Consider the following 23,861-nt stretch of genomic DNA (forward strand, 5'->3'; position numbering starts at 1 on the left):
GGGCAGAGGAGACAAAGAAGAGTGGATTGAATGATGTGTACTTTGGAGGTAGAACAAACTTTCACTGAGTAAAAACAATTTAGAGAGAGAGTAATTACTGACAATTCTTGGCTTGAGCAAGTGATGGTTCCATTATAAAAACAGAACACAGCTTTTATATAGGGGGGTAATCAGATGATCTAGCTGTTTTTTGTTGTGTTTTTTTTTTCTTCAATAGAGGGTTTTTACTGCATCTTTAAAATATTACAAACAGGTGTTAGGAATCACTGAGCATCAATCTATTTCCATAGCTAGACAACTCTTTAGACTTTATTCATCAGCTTGCTGAACTTTCCTTTTTTCAGAGACACAGATATCAACCTCAAATTTTCTGATATTCTTAACTGTTGTGGCTTGCTGAATCAAAACAGCTAAACTTGATGCACATTCAGAGTCCTTTTCTTCAAGAATTAACTCATCTTTCTGGATACTGAGCAAGGAATGCCTTGTCTCATTAGAACCCTTTGGATGTGGTTTTCAACCAAGAAATTTCTGATTTCAACAAGAGATAATAAATAATAAGGAATAAACGGGGAATTGGCAGAAATTTCAACTTGTAACAGGAGCCCAGCGTGACACCCTTAACCACATTCTATACATGACTATAAATAGTGCAAAAAGCAGTCAGTTCCTTTCTACTCCTCTACCATTTGTCAATGCTGGAGCCTTTTCTTTTCACTCCAGCATGACTGAATTCTATATTGATGTGACTGAAGTTCCTCCACAGAGTTCCTCTGGGATTCTTGAAAATAACTATGCACCATTTTAGAGTGATGTTAATAGTTCCTGGAACATCAACAGCCTGATAAGAACCATCTTCTTTCTCACAGATGTGGCAAAACCTCAAATGATCTCTTTTGAATGAACTATGTTTGAATTACCCTAAGGGAGATGTCAGGAAAACAGCAGAATACATGTGACTGAAGCTCAGAGAAGAGATCTGGACAGAAGATATGAATCTGGGAGTCATGAGCATGGACATAAATATTATTTATGGTCACAGGAGTAGGTAAGATTATCTAAGGGCCAGTTGTTAGATACCAAAGGTAAGTCACATGTGTGTAGAAACTAAAAAGTCAGTTGAGGCTAAAACCTAAACCGTGAAACCATTTTTGCTAAAGAAATCATCACAGAGGAGCAACCCACATTAAATCTGAGTTTTGTTTCTTGATTCATTTATGCCTAAAATTTAGTCATTTCTCACTTGATTCAAAGAAAGTTCTGTAATTCAATCATTTTTATACACTACTTTAAAAGAATCACTTAGTATGTTAATGATATTGATGACTTATGCAAATACTTCATTGGAATGGTTACATCTACAAATGACAAAGAGCTGATTAATGAATTTGTAGACAAAGGTATGGCTTAGGTGTTGAATGAAAGAAATAGCTTTCACAAAAACTAGTTTCAGAGTGATGACTCAGAGCATTATAAAGAAATGGTTATTAGTTTATATGAAAAGTTATGTATTTCATTTGAAACAGTTATTCAAGTAGAAGATGGAGGGTAAATATCTATGTAATAGTCTATTTTTTTTTTTAATTTGGAGGTTTAAAAAATAAAGACAATTTCAATTAACCATGTGATTCAGGTACTTATAATAAAATGCAAATTTAAGCTGAGTAGTAATCAGTTTAAAATCTGAGAGACCTGAAATTTAATCCAGGCTATCACTTTGCAGTAATGTATCTTTGGAGACTTAATATCTATACCACTTGTCAAACTGTCATAATAATAGTCAAGAACATAAAGAGTTTTCCTCAAACGTTGTTTGAGGGGATTTTCCCATGTTACTAAACATACTAGAAAATTATTTTAATAGTTGCAAAATGGTTCATTTGTTGAAAGTTCAAAATCATTATTTATCTATTATTCTCTTGCAGGATATTCAGAATCTTTTCATTTTACATTGTTACCATAATTTTTGCTTTGTTGTAAATCTTAGACCTTGGTGTCATGAAGAAGCTCTCCCATACCCCTCTAGTCTATTCACTCTCCTCTTCTCTTAGAGAATGTTTACATACCCTCTACTCCTTTACCCTTCCATACTTCCCAAACCTCTTCTTTATTTTTCCCCTTATCTTGCTGACCTTGCTTCCTATGCTTAAAAAAAAAAAAAAAAAAAAAAGAGAGAGAGAGAGAGAAAGAGAAAAAAGGAAGTAAACAAAAGAAAAATATTCCAAGCTGCTACAGTCAAGTCACTTATTTGTATCTGTGCCTATGCATTCTGTCTTCCCTTCTGTTACTTTGAAACTTTGAACAGCCTGTGCTTTCACTGAAGGACAGACATTCCTTTCACCTGTACACCTGCTCAGACACATCAATCCAGGAATTTTTTTCTTTGTCTTGGACATTAGTGTTTCTCCTCTTGACTAAATTATCCCAATAGCATTCTGCTATTTCTCCTATCTTAAAAAAATTCTCAGTACCACATACTTTTGCTACCATATCTACTCTCATTTAGAAGAAGACTTCTAGACAGTTTTCTGTACAAGCTTTCTTCAGTTCCTTTCATCCCATTCTCTTGAATCCAGTCCTATCAGGATTTCATCTACATGTCACCAAAACTTCCATCAAAGTTATCATTATCTGCACATTGTTCCAAGCTGTTAATAAATTCTCCACCCTCATCTAATCTACAAGACTAGGAGTGCTAATAGCAACAAGGCTGAAGATGGTCTCTGTGATATACTCTCCTCATGTGGCATCAAGGATTTTACATGCTCTTCTTTCACAATTTTTCTAGCTGTTCTTTTTCATTCAGTTTTGCTGGATTTCTAGTATCTCATGACCCAAAACCTCCAGCCTCAGTTTTAAACACATTCATGAATTTTATATGCTGAAAATTTCCAAATTAATGTCACCATCTTGGACTTCTGTGCTAAACTCTAGAGTTAGATGTGCAACTTTCTAATACATACATCTGTTGCTATGCGTTGCAGTGTGTTAAGTATTTCAAAGACTAAACTCAACCTGTACCTCCAAACCTGCATTTCTCACAATCTTTCTGAAATCAATACTCAGTCTGTCCCATTGCTCAGGCCAAAAAAAAAAAAAAAAAAAAATCATAATCTGATTACTCTCTTACTCTCATACTTCTCCTCTGTCAGTACATTCTTTTGTTACTTCCTTCAAAATATATGCAATATCTGAACATTTTACATTATCTCCACTACTCCTACCCTGATACAAGCCACCACTATCACTCACTTGTATTATCATAATAACCTTCTAGGTTCAGGAGTGTGCACGTCTTCCTGCAAAGGATGGGACAGTGCGTGTTTTAGGTACTTCAGGCCATTGGGTCCTACTGAGACTACTTAACTCTTGCCACAATGGGAAAGCTGCCATCAATATGTAATTGAATGAATGTGGCTGTGTTCCAATAAAACTTTATTTACTAAAACAGGAAGCTGGCCAGATTTAATCTACAGGCTGCCAACACCTATTCTAGTTTGTCTCCCTGACTCATATATCCCTCCTAATACCTATTCTCAACACGAGGGGCACAATGATCCTTTTGAAATGAAAATCAAATCACATGATGCATCTATTCAAAACTGCTTTTAAATAGATCATTCTAAATACTCGACACATAATAAAAGCCAAAATTCCTAGCATCGGATATCAAGTTTCTAAACAGTATGTCTCCTCAACTTTACTCCCTGTAATCCAGCAGCATGATCTTTCTACTGAACTTGCCACATGCATGATGCATCTGTTCTTCCTATGCCCTCTGGAGGACTCGACAGAACCTATGGAATTGCAAAGCTCACTCTGTTTTCCTTAGGTTCCTGATCAAATGTCACATTTTCAGTGAAGTTTTTCTTTCCTAAGAAATTACCATCACCCTCCTCCCAACATGCCCCATTTTCTTCTGTTTTTTTTCCCCCTTTTTCCCCACCACCAGCTGGCATGCTAAAAAGTTGAATGTTTATTTGTTTGGTCCCTCCACCTATTAAATCCCATTAGAATACTGATATATACTTGACAATAAGTTTGTTTTAATTTTTCTCTACTTTATCCCCAGAGTCGAACAATTTCTGGTACATAGTTTGAGACCAATAAATATTTGTTTCATGAAGCATCATAGATTAATACAGGGAAGGCATGAGAGGAGAGCAAGAGGGCACCTTAGCCTAGATGAACAGAAGAGAAATTGCTGTATCACATGATAGAAGGTATTTATAGCTTCTAATGTAATTTGCCAACTTTTGTCTCTAAAATTTTTACATGAAGTTTTCATATCCTTTTTTTCCCCCTATGTCTCTGTGTTAATTTTCTTGTGTCAACTTGATTGAACTAAGGAATGTACAGATAGCTGATAAAATGTTATTTCTGTATGTTTCAGGGAGGGGGTTTTCTAGGAGAGATTACCATTTGAACTGGGGAATTAAGTAAAGCATATGGCCCTGCCTAACTGAGCAGGCATCATCCAATCTGTGGTGGGCTCATATAGGGCAAAAGGTAGATGAAGGGTGAATTTGCTTTTCTCTCTGGTTGACCTGGGACATTCATCTTCTTTTGCCCTCAGACATCAGAGCTCCTGGTTCTCAGACTTTCTCAGACCAGGACTCACACAACTGGTCTCCCAATTCTCAGGCTTTCAAATTCAGACTAATCCATCACTGATTTTCCTCGTTCTCCTGCTTGCAGACAGCGTACCTTGGGACTTTTCAGCTTCCTTAACTGCGTCAGCCAATTCCTATAATAAACCTCTTCTTATCTATATCTACTATTAGTTCTGTTTCTCTGGAGAACCTTGACTAAGATAGTCTCCAAAATGAGAACGGCTATTTAACAAACTTTCAGTATTACCCAACAGAACCACGTGATCATATATATACCATTTCCAGTTTACAAACTAATCTCATTTTCTCTTATTACACTCACAAATTACATAGGAAGGTCAAATACTCTACTTAGGATTGAAGAACTTCAGTGACTACTTCAAAGCATTCCATGAATTATAGCACTTATCCCTCTAAACTCTAATAATTATTTTCATTGTTGGCAACTCCCACTAGACCACCATACTGTTGAGTATACCCAATTAACTTAACTCGTAATTTACTAACTAATTTAACTGGTAATACCCAAGGTCTCCCAAATTCAGGTATGAGAAAAGCACAGAGTGAATAAATACATCGATGAATGAATGAAGAGCAGTGCTGGAATCAGGTCTTGGGCTTTCTTACTTCTAGTATGGTCTTCTCTCCACTACAGCATACTTCCTTTATGGTGATTTCACAAATATTTGTTAAGGAGGTAGAAAGATCCCTGGACATCAATTTCAAAGAAACAAAGATAAACAAAAGCCCTACACACTCAAATGCCGTTATAAGTAGACAACAGATAATTCGTGAAATGAAAAGACTAATACATGCAAACCATAGAATTGGTTTCAGAAGATTATTCTGGAAACAAACACAGCAATAAATTAGTCAGGAGCTGGGTTTGGAAAGATAACCTGGACAGAATAAAGAAGGGTTGGTAGATAAATCCCTTCCATGACTCTGTGATAGTAATTCTTAAATGTGGTTAGTTTTGGTTCCTGAACCCTTGGCATGAGTACTAGACAGGATGTGTCAAGCATTCAGAGTTTGTGATCCGCAACCAAATCTCCAACCTGGGAAATCTAACCCTGGAATCTGAATTTTCAAATACTCCTCAGATTTTTATATCCACTTTAACTTTATAATCAGAGCCGTGCTACTCAAAATGTGTTCTGGAGCCAGCAGCAAGGACACCAGCCTGGAATGTGCTTGTGATGATGCATATTCTCAGGCCTCTCCTCAAGCCTATGGAATCAGAGTCCACATTTTAACAAGATCCCTGGGTGATCTGAATACAAATTAAAATTTAAGAAGCACTATTCTTGAGAGGATCTTCCTCTAAGCAATGAAATATAAAGGAACTATTATTTCCTCTATTAGCTAGTCCTTCTTTACACTTTCACTTAATCACTCTCCAATGTTACTTTAGAGTCCTACATGGGAACTAGACCATTAATTTTTGTAAGATGGAATTATGTAACACATAAAAACAGAATGTTCGAAGAGGAGAGGACCTTAGAGAGCATCTCCTTGAACTCCTTCATTTTACAGATGCAGAAAAATCAGACCCAGAGAGGTCATCTGGGCTCACAAAGATAACTAATGGTGAAGCCAAGAAAATACTGATTCTGATTTCCTGGCTATTTTTATTATATGCTGCTTCTTTCCAGAAGAATTTTACTCACAATTGGGACTTTACTAAAATTTTGGCCTTTAACTTACATAATTTTTTTAAAGCAAAGTCAAATAGTTAGCATTTAAGAAATCCATTGTGTGAGTCAAACGTGACATCATCAGTCATTCTAAAAAGAAACTAATTACAAAAATGGACTAGGCTCCTCTATAATCAGGAAGATTATTTTTTAATCTAATTCATTTTTCAGGATAATTACTCAAAATCAATCACTGTCGGTTTATAACAATAATCAGAGAGGAGTTAGAAAATATTGGTGATATTGCAGGGTTCAATTTCTTCCCAAGATAAGAAGATCAAATCAATCCAGCAACTGGGAATTGCATTACAACTATTTCTAAATGGAGTTTAGTTGCATCATTTTACATTCCAGGCCCTTTGGTCTCCAACGTTCAATTTTCTTGTGTGAAAAATATATGCACAGTGGATATAAGATGGTATTTTAGAACTAATTACTGCTCCTTTCAGTTTCCTAAAGGAGGCTTTCTTAGCACAAGCGAATGCCTTCCTTCATTTCTTTCTTTGCTTTTTGTCTAGTCAAAAGGAATGACAAGTAACTCAGTCTTGAATGATTCTCTTTTGAGTGGTGAAACGGACAAGTAAGAAAGGAATAAATACAGTGAATTTACATATTAATGATGATCCACTCATACAGGATTTGTTTCTCAAATAAACAACTTAAACGATTCTGCCTCTCCACCCTAACATGAGTGAAATCATTTAGCATAGTGCCTAACACCGTGGTTCTAAATATTGTTGTTTTTCATAAACCCCGAAATGTAACATTTCCCCCATGTATTAAAGTAGATTTTTAAAGTCCAGTTAATTCTTTCAGAGGAGAGAATATTACATAACTCAAAGTGTAACTTTTTACTTAAAAACTGTGAAATAAGTCACAATACAAACAGTTTTAACAGAGGAACCCAATTGAGTGGATTCATATTATATACTGGGGGAAAAACTGTGCTGATTCATGGTACATCTGATATTATTTTTCTGGCCAAATGCTATTATATAAGAATTTCTTCTTTGATACGGCCACTTGCTATTGAAACTGCTGTATCTAAGGGCTAACAGTGACCTCAAATGTCACAAGGAGCTATGCAAGCGCACGGGGTTATCAAGTATTTGTGAGACAGACAGATGACTCAGGTGGTCTAAAATGATTTTAGAGGAATTGATCTTGAGACAAGGTTAGAGAGGCATTTGATAATTTTTTTCAGCCTAATCTAAGCCTCAGTTTCATCTCTAAATTGGGGATACAAATATCTTCTTTAGAAGGTTTCCAGAAGGGATTAATATAATGCTGTAGGAAAGGTTTATATCAACTGCATGATCTAAGATACTCAACGTTACTGATTCCCTTCTTCCTTTTCACATGCCAGTCTGGTGACTTCTTGTGTATGATCTTAAAAACAGTTAAAAAAAAATATATATATATAGAATTTGGCAACCTCTATTCAATCCAAGTCAACTTACAAACCCAAGACTAGACCAGCCCTATGAAGAGCAGAGCTGCCACAAAGGGCAGTTAGCAATCAGGAAGAGAGTATCCCTTATGTCTAGCTCTATGCATGCAAATATATTTGGAATTCAGTGAAAAACATGCTGTAAGAAATTTGAATTTAGGAGTCTTAATTGCAAAGAGTAAATGATTACCCGCACTTCTATCTTGGCTACAGATTTTTCATACGAAAGCAATGGCTTATTACTTTCCCAGTAGAAAATACCAGACTTTGGAAGTGCAAACTATTTGTAACTTTTCAGTGGTCACCAAAAGTCTCAAATCAAAACCTAGTAAAAGTAGATAAATAAAAGGAAATCCTACAAGTTTGAATTCAGCCATCTTTCTATTTATACACCTGTATTCCACTTAATTTAGCTAAGAGGATACAGGATATTCAACTGATAATTTTAGTCAATATAGGCGTTAGAACAATGATTCAGTCAGAGGTTCATATTAGAGAACTTTGCAGCCTACTAAAACAGTGAAAATATATGATTAAAATCTTGGTTGTATGTCTTCTGGCTTGTGTAAATACCATGAATTCAATTCAATAGAACATTTTTTTTTGTTAGATTTTTCTCTGCTAATAAGAGAGCTTCAACAGGAGACAGTTGAATTTTTAGTATACCACAAAAATCAAACATTTGCTGTAGAATTAAAGACTGGGTTCTTAAGGAACATAGTTAAGCCACTGCATGAATGCAGCATGCATGATACCTGTGCTGGATCAAATACTCAGAAGCTTGAAAAATTAGCTACATCATAAATAACGGTTTGATTGTACTATGAAAGTGATCTAATTCATACTAAGAGGGAATAAATAACATTATCATGAAAGAGAAAATGTTGGGAAGGTGGGAATTGGATGAGTTTGCTAGGGCTGTCAGAACAAAATACTACAGACTGGGTGGCTTAAACAACAGAAATTTATGTCTCAGAGTTTTGGAGACTGTAGTCCAATATCAAGGTGTCAGCATATTTGGTTTCTCCTAAGGCCTCTTTTCCTGGCTTGCAGATGGCAGGCCTCTTGGTGTGTCCTCACATGGCCTTTCTCTATGTGTATGCATCCCTGGTTCTCGTTCTCTTTTCTTACAAGGACATCAGTCATATTGTATTAGGTCCCTACTGGTCTCATTTTAACTTAATCACCTTTGAAGGTCCTATATGCAAATACAGCTACATGAATTAGGACCACCCAAATAACCTCATTTAAATTTAATTACCTCTTAAAAGGGCTTATCACTAAATATAGCTAACATCTTTGGTACTGAAGGTTAGAATTTCAATATGCGAATTTGGTCAGCAGGCTAGGGACAAACACAGATACACAATTCAGTTTCTAACAGGAATCTATCTCCTTGTGGCCAGGTTCTGGTCCTGCTGTGAACTTACTGTTATTAACCTGATTATTTTTATGAAGCAGTCAATTAGGGAATTCTTGCATGTTTTGTTACCTATCTACTATTTTGTTATTACTCTTTTAGGTCTTTAGGTTAGGACATAGATGTTATATTTTGTTGGATCTTTTTATTGTGACTAAGAATTTTGTAAAAATCTTTTACTTAGAACAAAGTTAATAGCTGAGCATAAAACTGAACAACACATTTGTCATCCAAGCCTCCTTTAAAATTTTCATTGGAACAAACTGTCAAGTTCAAACAATATAGTAACTCTTTTTTTTCCCCAAATCAAATGATAGAATTAGAAGTGTTGCTAGAGAAATGTAATTGTTAAATGTTATATAAATATAGACTTTGAAAGATTCTCAAAAAGAATCTTTAGTTGGTATTTCAGTACAGATTTAACTTCAAATAACCTGTAAGTCATATTTTGAAATGTGAATCTAATATACAGAATAGTAAATTTATTCAATTCTCCATAATTTTTAACCCTAAAAGGTGAATTACTGTTTTGCTACTAAGTGAAGAATAGGCTTTAACAAACTTTTCCAATATTTGCTGCCTCTGAAGAAAAAGTAATTTGGATGTTAGATATAGCCCAAGCTATTTTAAATATTTGCATTACCTTAGCTGAGCAAAGCCATAAGGGTAGTACAATAGAAACTCATGGTATTTTTCTGATCTTCTGTCTGATGCACTAGTTTCAGCCTGATACTATGTCTATAACCTCCTCCTATATGCACATTAGGATGGTACAAGATACCATGTGTACTTCAGAGTTCCCCCTCATGCAAATCTGGGTCCTATGCTTTTAAAGACAAGAAGGGAGTTCTTTTGCCTTTCCCAAGCCACATTGAAAAACTTTTATTTCAATACTGCTATGTTTTACCACATATTTCACTTTTAAATCTCTATTTCACTCTTTTCCTAACTATTAATAATATTTATTAAAAAAATTTAATACAGGAAAATCTCATTCCAAGAACACTGTGATTAACAGTAGAGATTAAGGTTAGAAGGATTTATAAAATGATCACAAATATTGCAAGACAAATAATTCATGATGAGTATGACTCAGTAAACATCCAATTTTTTGTTTGTTTGTTTTTTTATTTTTGCCAAAGAGCAGGACAGGGAGAATTATTTCATTCTCTTATTTGTAAGTGGTTATTTAGTTGCAAGCAATAGAAACCAACCAAAGAGAGGAGAGGAGAGAATTTTAAGGATGCTAATCAGTTCATACAATTGAAGAGTTTAGTATTCAGTTCTAAGAAAACGACAAAAATCAGGGCAGCTGTAGAGAGTTTAATCTCTTGTAAATTGAGAAGTACAGAGAATGGAAATGCTACTAAAATTGGAATTTGCTAGAGATTACCAGATAATATTAAGATTTATGGCAAAAAACTAAGAAAACAAACATCCCTTAACTAAAATGCTATAAAATAATCCACTGTTTAGATCACTGGAAGCAAACGATGGAAGATAAACAGAAAAGATTTACTCCATACAAAGAGTTCTAAAACTAGCATGGATCACCAAGATGACTCAATTTTCCATAATTTCCTTCTAACTTTCAAATCGTATTAAGTGGAAATAAAGTTTTGAAAAAGTTAGTGGTTAAAATGGACTAACCCAGACTTTTATCAGCATTTTAAAGAGTTTTGTTTTTTTTTTTAACGAAACCATACAAAACAAAACACAAGATACAACATTGTTCTCAGCTTCGTCTATGCCATTAAGTCCCATACTTTATTCTTTATAAAGCAAAAGATGTTGATCCAACCAACACTTATCTATTCATGTAGAACACTGAAGTTAGGCAATTATTCATCTACAAACTTTCAACTATTTTATTATACTTAATATTTATACAATGTTATCTAACTCAATGCATATAAAAGTATATATTTATGAAAAATACTATAGAAAATATATTTTATTTGGAAGAAAAAGTACATAATGGGTGACTCTGGGAAGAAATACAGGAAAATGGAATAAGTGGGCCAAAATAATTTAAAAATATAACTGAAGAACATTTTTGAAACTGTAGTTGGAATTAAGGACTTATAAAGCAAATCATACAAATATGTTTTTTAAATGTTTTCTTTAGCCTTTTCCATAGTAATACTCAACTTCACAATATAGTAGAGTAATATTTTAAAAGTTTCTGAGAGAAATGACGATAGCACAAGAAGATTTATATATAGGTAACTTGTCTTTCAAAAATATTGTAGCAAAAAGACAGTCTTTAGCAAGCTTTGACATGAGAAACATAGCATATTGGAAATTATATTTGATGAGAAACTATTAATTAAACTGAAAGATTCTAGAATGGAGATGTGGTAAAAAGATTTTATATACATATAACTACAAAACTAATACTCGAAAAAGGAGAGAATTAAGATTGCATAAATGTAAATAACAAATAAGCAGTACATACCTTGACAATATAAAAATAAAAGTATAATTGAACAGTATAACAGAAATGGAGGGGAAAGAAAAAAGTAAGATTTTAATATTATAATTTGCAAATACTACTCTTCTATTTTTTTCCCTTGGAAAATGGGACTAAGAGTAACTACTAAGTGTTACTATAGAGGTTAAAAATCATTACTTAAAGGAGATTCTGGGTAGCTGTCCAGGCTAACTTTCTAAGCGATTCACTCTTTTGCACCACCTCATTGTACACATCTATAATCCAATACCTGCCATGATTAAAGTACTATGTGAGGCAATCTAGACACAGTGGTGAACAAGATAGATTGCACACAGACATTCAAGGTTTCTCATGAACAGTTAAAATTCTGAATAATAAATCTTGTAATATAAAATTTCTAATGTCCTAATTACCATATTCAGTATATTTCAAAGTTGATTGTGAAAGAATTCAAATGTTTAACCACATTGTTATTAAACTCATTTGCATCCTTGTATAATTAATTCTGACAATTTTCAGTCATAATTTATTGAAAGCATCAATAAGTTTTTAATGTTTAATTCTAATTCAAATGAGGTTTTGACCTACATCCTCAGGTGTTCCATTTCATTTCTTTCAGAAGACTATGAGTTCATCCATGCTAAAGAAAAATGAGTTGTAAGGTCAAGAGATCCTCATTGCCCAACAACCAATGACTTCCCAATAGAAACCACCACATGTTCTTACTACAACTTAATTACTTTTTAACAAATTCTCCTTGTGTTTCATAAAATAATACATTATTTTAATTAAGGCAACACTTTTTTTTAGAAAAAACAGCATACTATATACTGGCTCTGAAAATAATAAATTACCAAATACATAATGTCAAACACAAAAAAACACATTCCATAGAAATTATCTTTGCTTAATAATGAGTATAAACCATTATCTAATATAGTCTTTAAGGGCTAGATTTTATATTATCTTAAAACTAGGTAATTCTTTAAATAAAAATGTGAAAACTTGAGCTAAATATTTGCAAATCCTCATGCATACAGTAAGAAAATAATGTTTTAAAAGTTTGTCCTAAATATTTAATAATAATAATTTGTCAACTTGATATGATATATCATTCATATAAATGCTTTACTCTATTATTCAAAATTTAGGGAAATGATGTTATTTTCTGTAATTACAATTATCTTCTCTTTCTTTTTATACTGAGTGAGTTTTATTGAGTATGCTTGTAAATATAAAATTCACAGACTAATTCTGAAATGTTATCCCAACAGTAAGTTCACTCTTGAGAGAAACTTTGTCAGGATAATAAACTGGTTTTAGTGAAGATGTGAATCCAAGTCATTACGAGAAAGTAATATTCTCCTTGGTTAGCCAAGAAGGTGTTAGAATTGGATAAGCCAATAAAAATTCAAATGTTGTTAGATAAATAGAGAATTGGGAACATGCAAAGCCAACAGTAGAGTGTCTTGTCACACCAGCTAAGTAAGTATTGTAAAGACTAAACCAGCAATAAGATTGCAAAAGAGAAATCTTGACAAAATGTTCCAGCTGAGAAAAAGATGTAGCAACTAGAAAGGAAAGCAGGCAATACAAATTGCCTCTGAAGCAACTTTACTACCTCCAGAAGGAAATGTTTTCACTGCTGTGTTATTTTTACCAGAGGCATAATGTTCATATTAACAGAGGCATGGCACACTCAAATGCCTCTGCTGGGAACACAATTAGGTAAAGGTTTTCTAAACATCAAATTCACAGCACATAACAAAATCTTCAAATAGACATTCCAAGATCGTATGATTACCACACATGTAATCTTTACAATTTAACCTGAATATGCAAAAATATTTTCCTGACACATTTTTGAGAGCATTGATCAGAAACTCTTTTAATAGAAAAACCTAAATAGTTAACAAAAGGCAGTTGGCTAAATTAATTACGGTAAAGCTATGTAATCAGAAGAACTCCTTTGACAAACTCAAGTAAACGGATATATATAGGGACACAGCTGTTACACATGGTGAAAAAAGCAAGTTGCACAAATGTATATATAACATGAGTATATGAATTTTACATTCATATAATTACACATATATGCTTATTTTATATATATGCTTATATATATTTGTATGCATAGATTATACATAGATTTTGTGTATAGATATAAATATATATGTTTAGAATAGAATAAATAGGTAGATATTATTCACATGAGGGATTGTTTTTTTGCATACTCAGTTTCAGTCTAAGGTCAAGGCAAGATCCAAAACTTTTAACCTTCCCCTAGAAATCAAATTAAAGCTTCAGATAACTTTTTACTCAACATACTGTAGACAAATAGAAAAAGGGAAAACATTAAATACAGCATAGACAAATAATTTAATAACCCTCATGATATAGTATATTTCTGCTCTCTTGCTAAATTCTCTTCCCTGTCATTTGTTTCACTGAAGATGAGGATGACAGAGAGAAGACAATCTCTCTCTCTCTTGCTCACTCACACACACAGGTGGTGCACATACACACACAAACACACTTACTTTCCTCCCAAGGCTCCTTATTCTTTCCCTCATATCAAGAGTTCATATTTCATAAATGGTTATCTCCTTGGAAAAAAATTAAATTGCAATATAGTCTTTTGTGTATGAATATGCTTCTGTTTTAAAAAAAAATTATTGTATGGTATTCACTAAGCTGTTGATAGCAGTTACAGTAAACTCTGGGGAACAAGCAGGAAGACTCATCATCTATATATTCATACATGCATAGTTTGTTCAAATACTATGCAATAAAAAATAAATGATTTTTATATTTGTTATATAAAATATTTCAATTTAACGTTTTCACATATCTGTGTTATTCTTATAAGCTTCTATCTGATCTTCTACCGCTAATCTTACCTAAGAAAGCAACCAGCATGATTATTTTAAGTGCAAAACTTAAACTATTGCTCACATTACACTCCTGAGTGAACCTGGTTTGATCTTAGGATAGAGTTCAGCTTTCGTAACAGAACTTAACAGGTTTCTTATGAATTGTTGTTAATTACTCTTTTCCTCTGAAACTTCATCTGTTGTCATTCTTTTGTCATATTTTTCTCTTACTTCTTTTAAAGGCCAAATCTTTCTTCTATGATATTTAATAATTTTTTCATTCCTAAAATTTCTCTTTCCCTTTTCTTCCCAATCCTCCTACTTCCTACCTTTTATTCAGTCTTCAGGATTACACTTACATGCCCTTTATTCTATTAATTCTTTCCTGAACTCACAAGTCCCAGTAAGTGCTCCTTGTATGTATTCCTACAGCACAATGGATCTCTATTCTTATCACCCTTGTAACACAATGCTACTTTTAAAAACTTTTCTATACTATTCATTAGATGCTAAGCTCCCTGAGAAAAGCCATTATATCCATTTTATTCAATGTTACATCTCCAATGCTTGGCACACAGTAGGTGTTAAAATATATGTTTCAATAATGATCCTTAAAACATCTGGTAAGTGAACTGAATGGCTAATCATTATTCATGTAATAAATAATATATCAGACTTGCTCTATCAGCCAAAAAAGGGATAGCTTGTATCATACTAATCTTCCCACCAAGAGCTAAGGTAAACTTTAAAAAATCCAGAAAAATTCCTTTCAAAGCACAGAAGAGCAACTAAAACGCTCAGGATTTCAGAGATAAAGGTCCTAGAGAAAAAAAAATGCATTGACGAGAGCTCTATATTCTCCACTGCTTTTTTCCCTCGGGGAATTCTTTTCTAATTTGCATAGCAGGGCAGAGAGTTCAAACAGAAAGTTGCCTGAAGGACACAGAAGCCTCACTGAGTAAGGAAGTCAAAAACTGGAGTTTGAGGCTCCAGTGAAGCAGGAAAGAAGGTAGGAGCTAAGATCATCTTGGAGATAAGGAGACAATAAGATGAAGGTCCATTATTTTACACAATCTCTTCTCAAGGTATTTGGGGATTCCTAAGCTGCTTACGCACTGAGTAAGTGTTTAAAAGACAGCTGTTATGCAGCTAAAATGAGATCTTGAAAATATTATAGTGTCAATGTGACAATCTGAAGTTTAAAGCCCACCAAAAAAGACAAGCATTTCTAAATGCTTTTAACTCAGATACTGGAATCATCTCAATAACTGGTTGAACAAAGAATTTTCCTACAAGGGAAATAAAATTCTATCCTAGCCAGATATAGTTAATCCTCATTATTCAATAATTTCATATTTGCAAATTTGCGTACTCACTAAAGTTTATTTGTAGCCCCCCCAAAATCAATACTTACAATGTTTTCACTGTCATTTGTGGACATGCATAGAGTAGTGAAAGTTTGAGTTGCCAACCTTACATTCTCAGCTGAGGTCAAAGTGACACTCTGCCTTCCTGTTTCAGCTTTCATACTATAAACAAATATCACTTTTGTGGCATATGTAGTGCCAATTTTTTTTTTTTTTTGCCATTTTTTGCTCTTTTATGATTTCTGGTTTAAAATAATCTCCAAAGCATAGTGAAGTGCTGTCTAGTGTTCCTAAGTGTAAGAAAGCTAGCTAGATTTGCCTTAGGAAGAATATACACATGCTAGATAAGTTACATTTAGGCATGAGTTACAGTGCTGTTGGCAGTGAAGTCAATGTTAATGAATCAACAATGTATACAAAATAAGGTCTCCTTAAACAGAAATGTACCTAAAACAAGGTTATATATTGATTGAGTTTGAGGATAACATGACCAGAGGCCCCCAGGAACCTAACCTTGTATTTCCCCTAAGAGCACTGGTTCAATATTCACTAATTCAGTGGCGTTATATAATGTACCCACCAAAAATGGTCAGAATTGAGAGTACCATGATTCAGAAGCCCTAAAATTATTTTATATAAAATATTAAACACTTATTCAAAAATATAAATTCGGCAAGAAAAGGACCAAGAAATTGAAATTCAAAAAAAAAATACAAACACATAGTAAGATGATTAGTTTTACAATCATAAAAATGGAAGCCTGACATACAGTATATACAGTTCGATTTTAAATGTGGGGAAAAAAGTGTCCAGTTAGCATTTAGTTAAAAAAAGAAAACAGAAACCATCCTAGTTATTTCATACAAAGTGCAGTTAATAGAGAGAATTAGATACTAAAGTAACAAAAAGGCTTAGAAAGAAATAAAAGAAAAACTAGGATACTAGAGAACAGCAAACGTATGAAGGTGACACAATTACTTGGACCAGAAAAATAAAAATAATGCAACTAAGAGTCCAGCAGTCTGTCCTGCTGAGCCTGCTTAAAGAACCACCACTGTGGATGCTACAGGAGAAGCCAAAATACTGAACAACCACTGACAGCAGAGAAGCCTGCAGAAGCCCACCCATGTTGCCATTTTTGGCCAGAACCAGAGCCTTGAACACTCTGCCACTGAGACTAAGAGAGCGCTCACTGCTGCTCTGTACTCGGTGACAATCTCTGTTGATCTACTGAGGGCACTGGAGTGACTGATGTCACCATTTCTCATACTATTGCTGCCCAAGCAGATAGCCAGGTGCCTGCATTTGACTATCTCAGTTATTGCTTTCTGAGACTCAACCAGAAGCAAATAAAAAGAGCGTCTCCCTTTTTTCCAGTTTTCAGTAACATGCCTCGTCTTTCCATTTGAAGAATTTAACTAGAGACGTACTGTCAGCAAGGTCTGTTTAATCTTACTTCTAGTTCCCTGCAATATAGCAGAGAGGCTACAGTGCACAATAACCAGCACAGTCCATCCTACTACACCCATTCAACCAGGAGATTTAATACAGTATTAAAGCATCGAAGAGGCTAGAAAACAAATAAAATGCATAAAATGAGATTATTCACACATTACTATTAATAACTCAGGACACTACTTACTACCCCCAGGTCAGCAGAAGCAATAGTGTCATGTTAGCCAGTGCCCACTATCACCATGCTCTGAAGGCTGGAGGAGCTGATTAACTGCATGTGGTGATTAAGGAAAGGGAGGATTCTGGCTCATCCAACCAATAGGATGGAGGTGCTATTCACCGAGATATGTAAAATTAGAGAAGTGAACTCAACCCTGCTTTGCAGAAATGTAAAAATCTACACTCCCACTTGGTGCCACAATGGACCAAGAACCCACAATCATAGAAGAGACACGTATGGACAGAAAGGAAAGGTGAAGAAGGCCAACCAACAATTAACCTGCACAAGGAAAATGCTTTGTTATAAAGAAATATGTAAAATAACTAAGCAGTTAACATAGATTAGATTACCAGCAAATCAATATTTTTTGTGTTAATTTGAAATCTATAGCTATTAAAGTTTCCAGAAATACAAATATTAACAAGCATTTAAAAATACTCAATGACAATGTACATTTATGTACACAATGATACCAAATTCCTTGCAGGTTGACGAGATCAATGTTTGCTGTAGAAATTATAAACAGAACTAACGTGGAAATTTAAATACAAACACTGCAGATCAAGAGGTAATATAAGATACTAAGTGGTTTCACTAGTTAAACTCTGTAAGAGTAAATATCTTCAGATAATGATTTAAATCATACTCCTGAACAGCCTGCTCTGACTATGATTTAAAAAACTAAAATCAGCAGTTTTCCTACTCATTTGCATTATCTAAAAAGACTTCTTCCTGCTCATAAAAGATGCTTTGAAAGTAGGTCTTACTGACCTTGAATGTCTTCCTAAACTACTCTGTGACACTGGGCACTATCACCATCATTAAGAGGTGACACACCATGTCATGTGTATCTTCTCCAGAAGTTATTTATTGAAAACTTACCACCTTACTTTGCTCCATGTGTTGATGGTGGCAAAAAAGGAAATACTAGTGAAACTGATAAATCTTTCTGCCCAACAGATATTTCAATCCAGTAGATAATGGTGACTATTATATTCAGAAAACTTAACGGAAACCAGTTTAACTGGATTGTAATATTTGGAGGAGAGTAATGCTAAATGAGGCTGGATAGAGAGATCACATTCCCAGGCAATCATTCATAGCTAAGCGAGCAATACCGACGAGTTTGGTCTTTATCTTAAGAAAGACAGAATGACATTAAAGAATATTGCACTAAGAGTGCTTTGAAGGATCACTTTAACTGCTATGCAGAGAATGGAGTCAATTACACTTTTGCAAAGGTTAAGTAGAGAAACACTGGTGGATCTGACTTGGACACAGTGTTATGGGCAAGGAGAGGAGTGGGCAGATCTGAAAGACACTGGTGAGTAAAATCAATATAAAGTGTTTATGGAGTGGGTGTGGAGAGTGGTAAAAAGGAGTTGGGGACATTGAGTATAATGCCAAATATTAAGGCTAGCAAGAATAAACGCCAAACACTAAAGCAAAACATCACGTATTCCCTTAAATGTGACTTTCTAAAAATTTCCCCTTTTTCCTTGATGGAACTACATGTAACATTTCAAGAATGAATTCTCTAAGCCAACACTATGGAATTCTTATATATTCTAAGGCAGGAGTGTAAGTAGTTCATTTGCGCACTTAAGTATTTTTTCCTCATTTGTTGGCTCTACTAGCCTCCGTGGAAATTTTGCAAGGTTCACATGAGGCGCCCCATTGTAACGTATCTGTTATATAAAGACCAAAACATTATCATAATGGTATTTCTGGCTGGTCAGGTCACCATATGGGTGATTAACTGGTGACCATGGCCTTTCTAAGTGCTCTGCAATAGCTGAGCAGTTCTTCAACCAATTGTTTCATAAATGGTCTCAAGCCATCTACACTGAACAGTAGCAGTTCAATAAATTCACATCAGTATGGACAAAGAATCAAGTCTAGGTGATTGACATAAATGAACTGTATGATTTGAAGGAAAATGAAGCACTGATTTTTGAGATTTATTATATGTTTCTCATTGTGCTGAGCATTTTAATTTGTAATTTCTCAAAGTCTGAAAAGTAATTATTTTTGTCCCCCTTCTACTCTTGAAAATTTTACACTTAAAAAGTTAAGCAATATGCCCAAGGTTGTGTGTTTTTCATTTGGGAGAGCCCAGATTCAAACTGATCTGCTTCTTCCACACCTAGACCTCCCTGTCTCACACTGGGCCAAACTTTTTCTCACTAGCCAACTCAAATGGTGTTGTTGTAATGAAGATGATGGATCTAAACCCTCATTTGGGAAGGTACATAACACTGAAATTCCCATTATGAACAAAATTGCAAAAGAACTAACTTTTTAAAATATCATGAGTTAAAAATTTTACATGCATTATCTCACTTCCTCTAACAGTTCTATGTGCTTTTGCTATTGTTAAGTCCATTTTATGGATGACAAACTGATACATAAAAAGATGAAGAAACTTACTGAAGCTCTCTTAGCATGTGATAAAACCCAAAGTCAGAAATGCTACACATGTTGATGGGGACTGTCTGTATTTGTCTCCTTTTTTATGATTCTTTCACTACAGTAAGTCTTTCATTAAATACTGTTTCTTTTTATTACCCCTTGTCATACTGTATTATTGTAGTTTCTTGAAAAAAAGAAGAGAGATGTCTTTTTTAAATGCCCAAATGATCACCCATGAACAGGAAATTGGATATTGACCTTCATCTCTCCCAATAAAAACTATGCCAGCATGAGAATTGGGCAACATAACTTCGTCCAATATTTCATTGTTTATATGTATTCTGTATCCATATCTTTATGTAAGTAAATTGACAAGTAGAAATTTTAAAGAAAAAAAGCATTTTATTAAATATTGGAAACAAAACATTCATTGACTCTGGGGTTAGTTAGACGCCAAAGTATGCTTTAAGTATTAGGTCACAAGTTGAACCCCTGTATACTTAGTAAAGAGGAGAATAATTAAATTATCCTATTAGTTAAAGTTAAAAGACTTTTTTGATATAGTTTACCTGATTATGTTACACTTTATTTTGTGCATGTTCTTTAAAGCCTATGTTTCATAGTGACCACAACTTTTTACTATGGTATGGTTAGCTTATTTAAAAAGACATACAGATAGCCAATAGGCACATGAAAAGTTGCACAGAATTGCTAATTAGCAGAGAAATGCTAATCAAAGCTACGATGAGATATCCCCTCACACCAGCAAGAATGGCCATCATTAAGAAGCCTATAAATAACAAATGATAGAGAGGGTGTGGAGAAAAGGGAACTCTCTTACACTGTTGGTGGAAATGTAAATTGGTGCAGCCACTATGGAGGACAGTAAGGAGGTTTCTCAAAAAACTAAAATAGAGTTGGCTTATGATCCAGCAATCCCACTCCTGGGCATATATCCAGAAAAAAACTGTAATTCAGAAAGATACATGCATTCCAGTGTTCACAGCAGCCCTATTTACAACAGCCAAGACACGGAAGCAACCTAAATGTCAACTGACAGATGAATGGATAAAAAAGATATGGTATCTTTCTACTTCTACATGAAGTCAGTCAGAAAGAGAAAGTCAAATATAATATGATATCACTTATATGTGGAATCTAAAATATGATAAACTTATTTATAAAACAGAAACAGACTTAACAGACATAGAAAACAAACATATGGTTACTAAGGAAGAGGGGGGTGGGGAAGGGATAAATTAAAAGTTCGGAATTAGCAAATACAAACTATTGTATGTAAAATAGATAAACAGAAGGTCTTATTATATAACACAGGGGACTATATTCAATATCCTGCAATAAACTATAATGGAAAAGACACACATATATAAGATATAGACAGATATAGATATAGATATAGATATAGATATCTGAATCACTTTGCTATACACCAGAAACTAACACAACATCAGTAAGAACTTCCCTCTTAGGGTTGCTTTTGCTGAATCCCACAGATTTTGTGTGGTTGTGTTTTCATTGTCATCTGTCTAAAGATATATAGATGTAGAAAACAAACTAATGGTTACCAGGGGTCAAAGAGGGTGGGAAGGGATAAATTGGGAGTTCAAGATTTGCAGATACTACTATATGTAAAAGCGATAAACAAGTTTCCACTGTATAGCACAGGTAACTATATTCAATATCTTGTAGTAACCTATAATGAAAAAGAATATGAAAAGGAATACATGTATGTCTATGTATGACTGAAACATTATACTGTACACCAGAAATTGATAGAACTTTATAAACTGACCATACTTCAGTAAATTTTTTAAAAACAAGGATAACTAAGGCATAGGATTTTAGCATATGAATGGAAATGGAATGAGAAGTTCATGTGTGTGTGTATGTATGTGTGTATATACACTCCAGAGAGCAATATACATACATTACACACACATAGTACAGATCAAGAATATGATTCAAGTGAGTTCTTCAATAAGCTCATAATACGTTACTGAAAAATTGGTGCTGAGAAGATAAAATCATTTATAAAAGAAAGAAAACAATCAAACATGCAAAAATAATTAGATTCCTATCTTATTGCATTAGTTTTCTAGGGCTTTCAAAGCAAAGTATCACAGATTGGGTAGCTTAAACAACAGAAATAAATTTTCCCACAATTCTAGAGGTACAAAATCAGACCCAGTTGGGTTCTCCTAAGGCCTCTTTCCTTGGCTGGTAGATAGCTGTCTTCTCCCACATACAAGCAATATTTATATAATATTGAAGTAGGTAAAGACTCCCTAAGATTAACAGCAAAAGCACACACCTTAAAGGAAAATATAGAAGGATTTAACTACATAAATATCAAACAATTTTTATGGAGGAAGAAACTATTAACAAAGTTAAAAGTAAAAGCTTGCAGGAAATAGTTACAGCATAGATAGAGAGCTAGCATAAAATGGAGTTAAGCACACATGTTTGAAATTATATATATACCTTTAATACAAGCCTATCTGTTACTAGCTATGTGACTTTCTACAGATTGTGTAAAATTCTCTCATTCTTTCTTCAAGTCTAAAATGGGGATTATAATACAATTTAATAGTTAAAGAAAATTATATATAATAATCTTTGTAAAAAGTTAGCACAATGACTAGCACATAGTATGAATCAATAAACACTGATTTAAAAGGCAAATATTTTATATATGTAATATACATGTAACTGTATAAAATTCTTTTTCAAAGCTAATATGAAAAAAAACAAACACCTCAAGGAAAAATTGGCATCAGACATTAACAGAAAATCTACTAAAGTAGTGCAAATGGTTAAAACCATCAGAAACAATATGCAGCCTCACACTCAGAATAATAAACAGACCAATACAAGTGGTTTAGAGATGGTTCTAAATTGAACCACATTCATACATTATTAATGGATAATGCCTAGCATAAATATTCAACAAATAAGAATGAAATAAATAGTTCTTACTTTAATAATATTAGGTAATAAATTTAAGCCATATTAATGTTTAAGAAGTTAAGAAAAATAGAATAAAACATACACATAAACAAGATTAAAAGAGAACTAATTTTAAAGGAAATAAATGCATGAAGCAAATGACAAGACAGAATTTAAAAGGAACTCTAAAAAACAGAGCATAAATCAAGACAGTAGAATGACTTATAACAACTCCAAGTTACCATATGTTAAATATTTGTAACAGAAGCTCAAAATGGTAATGTAATAAAACATTCCACAGAAGAGGGAGAAGTTTGGTGGGAAAGGAAGAACCAGTTGGAGTCAGTCACCCATATAACTAGAATGAGTTTGTTAAAGTCCCATGTTCTGGAAAGTCCCACTCCTAGGGAAGGTGGACAACCTCAGTTCCTTTCCTCAGCCTCACCCACCCTTTCCCTTGACTCATTCTCCTCTCAGCTCATATTGTCATCACAGGTGCTGTGACTCTATAATTAAAATAGGGTTAAATGTGTCACTTGCAAATGGTACAGATGGCCCAGTCTCTCCCCAGGCTCATCTTCCCCTATGACAACCTTCTCCTTCATATGCTCAAAAATTATCCTGTTTTGGCTTATCGTGAGATGGAAATTACATAACCCACGTGAATGCACTTTAAAGTACAATACAATAGATTTTAACATTATTAATAACTATTTTAAAGGGGCATTTCAAAAAAAACCCCAAAAAACAGCTGACCATTGAAGTTTGAAAGGGTTGTTTAATTAATCAAACTTTTGTAACTCTCACTGATGTTTAACCTCATCATTTGTCTCACAGAAATACAGTATCATCACTCCACTTACAACTGTCTGAAGAACAAGGATGTCAGCCTTCCAAAAAGAGAGCAGCAGTTCAAGGACCTCAGAAATAGC

General features: G+C 33.9%; 1 pseudogene; it reads right to left on the bottom strand.

Annotated features, from left to right (window-relative positions):
* Positions 1 to 309: 309 nt before the first annotated feature.
* Positions 310 to 23,861, bottom strand: part of LOC123613791 (large ribosomal subunit protein uL6-like) — a 65,425-nt pseudogene continuing 41,873 nt past the window's right edge.

The sequence above is a fragment of the Camelus bactrianus genome, chromosome 7, assembly GCF_048773025.1.
Source record: "Camelus bactrianus isolate YW-2024 breed Bactrian camel chromosome 7, ASM4877302v1, whole genome shotgun sequence".
Taxonomy (NCBI): domain Eukaryota; kingdom Metazoa; phylum Chordata; class Mammalia; order Artiodactyla; family Camelidae; genus Camelus; species Camelus bactrianus.